General features: G+C 52.4%; 1 protein-coding gene across 2 annotated transcripts in view; it reads right to left on the reverse strand.

The window, feature by feature from the left end:
* agbl4 (AGBL carboxypeptidase 4) overlaps window positions 1-2,500 on the reverse strand; it is a 160,615-nt gene that overhangs the window by 21,575 nt on the left and 136,540 nt on the right. The gene's annotated exons all lie outside the window — the stretch shown is intronic.

Raw genomic sequence — 2,500 nt, forward strand, 5'->3', positions numbered from 1 at the left:
TACACATTCACGTTTCAATTTGATTAATTTTATTGGTCCCGAAATGAAAGACGTGCTGATAGTCCCCACGTACAAGCTGATGTGATGGGGGAGGTGTGTGTGTGTGTGTGTGTCAGCGTACCTGTCTGTGTACATATGGAAACGTGTATGTGCTTATGGGTGCATGTGTGTGTGGGTGTGTTAAACATGTTCCATGCCATTTTTAGAGTACAATATAAGACCACCCCCTCTCCCTTCCTCCCTCTCCCCTCCTCCCTCTCCCCTCCCTCTCCCTGCCCTTCACAGAGACAAATGGCTTTGCCATTCAGGAGTCTCACTGGAACGAAGGAGAAAGAGAGAGTGAGGGAGAAAGAGAGAGAGGTAGAGAGAGGCAGAGAGAGAGGTAGAGAGTGAGGCAGCAAGAGCGAGACAGAGAGAGAGGCAGAAAGAGCGAGACAGAGAGAGAGGCAGAGAGCGAGGCAGAGAGAGAGCGAGGCAGAGACAGAGTGAGGCAGAGAGCGAGGAAGAGAGAGGCAGAGAGCAAGACAGAGAGCGAGGCAGAGAGAGAGAGGCAGAGAGAGAGAGGTAGAGAGTGAGGCAGAGAGAGAGAGTGTAAATGTGAGTGAGGAAGAGAGAGAGGCAGAGCGAGAGAGAGGCAGAGCGAGAGCGAGGCAGAGAGAGAGCGAGGTACAGAGTGTAAATGTGAGTAGTGGTACTCTCTGCAGAGCGGTCTTTGTCGCTGCTCGCTTGCCTGTGAAATTCCATCAGTTCTAAATTCCACCTTGGCCTTGACCCGCCTCCACATACCTCCCCCCCGACACACTCTAACCATGACCACACTCTGCACCACTGTAACCATGACCACACTCTGCACCACTGTAACCATGACCACACTCTGCACCACTGTAACCATGACCACACTCTGCACCACTGTAACCATGACCACACTCTGCACCACTGTAACCATGACCACACTCTGCACCACTGTAACCAGGACCACACTCTGCACCACTGTAACCAGGACCACACTCTGCACCACTGTAACCATGACCACACTCTGCACCACTGTAACCATGACCACACTCTGCACCACTGTAACCATGACCACACTCTGCACCACTGTAACCATGACCACACTCTGCACCACAGTAACCAGGACCACACTCTGCACCACTGTAACCAGGACCACACTCTGCACCACTGTAACCATGACCACACTCTGCACCACTGTAACCATGACCACACTCTGCACCACTGGGGGGAGTGTGTGTGTGAGTGTGTGTGTGAGTGTGTGTGTGAGTGTGTGTGTGAGTGTGTGGTACAACAAGGCAGTATCACCCAGCACAGAGAAAGTGCCGGGCTGGAAGTCAACAAGGACTTAGAAAAGTAGTTTTAACATAGGATACACACACACACCACACATACACACAAGCAAACATCCTCTTCTATCTCCTCTCTCTGCCTCTGCGCCTCCTCTGACCGCCCTGTCTCTGCTGTACTTATCTGCCCAGTCAGGCTCACACACACACACATACACAGGACACACACACACACACACTCCCAGTGCAGCAAACAGCTGCAGTGTGGCCCCCTGACCTGTAGGTGTCAGTGGTGTCCAGTGTGAGGACCTGGGGTCCCTCCCAGCACCACCACAGAGGCAGAGCAGAGGAAAGGATGGATGAGTTTCCACAGAAAGCAACACACTGTGGAGCCCCAGTCACACACAGTCCTGCCCACATCCAGGACTACTGTTACCTGCTTACGTGACAGCAGGTGTGTTCGACTTCATGCACCGCCGACAGGCGGCTGCCTTGAAGCTGAGAATGCCATTGGCTGCTTCAAGTCAGTTGGGCTGCAGGCGACGCTGGCGCTGCATGAAGTCAAACACACCTAGTGTCTCACTGACCCTGGCAAATTCCTGGTCTGGTCTGGAAGTCACAAGTACTTATATTAGTAATGTACTACTAATGTAGTTTTGCACCACTAATATTACCTAGCGACGAGTCAGACATCTCTCCACACAGGCGAGTGAGAGAGAGTGAAAGAGAGTTAGGAAACGTATGGCTAGACTTAAGTTCTAAACTTCTCCCTCAGCAGTTTCCTCACCTGACAAAGTCACACACGCCACATTAGCGTTTAGCGTTCACACGCAATAAAAAATGAAAAGATGTCATCTTACGACGGGGTCTGATGACTGTAAACCGCAGCGGGAAAGAAAAGTGTCTTTGACAAACCGTCTCAATCTGTCGTGTGTGAAGGTCAGGAGGAAAGTGCTTATTGGTTGGGCTTGTCTCCGTGACGACAGGAGGGATGGACATACGGCAGGCAGACTGCTGACATGACAGCATTAGCTCCAGCGGCCCCCCAGTCCCTGATAGGACCACACACACACACACACACACAGCCACCACCCAAGGCCTCAGAAGGAGAGCCCTCAATCCTGCACACGCTCGTCATTTAGCTTCCCTTTGCCACGGCAACCCATCTCCCCCCCTCCCCCTGTTTTGTGCCCGCGTCTGCC

The sequence above is a fragment of the Hypomesus nipponensis genome, chromosome 16 (assembly GCF_054491055.1).
Source record: "Hypomesus nipponensis isolate SF chromosome 16, ASM5449105v1, whole genome shotgun sequence".
In the NCBI taxonomy this organism is placed as follows: Eukaryota; Metazoa; Chordata; class Actinopteri; order Osmeriformes; family Osmeridae; genus Hypomesus; species Hypomesus nipponensis.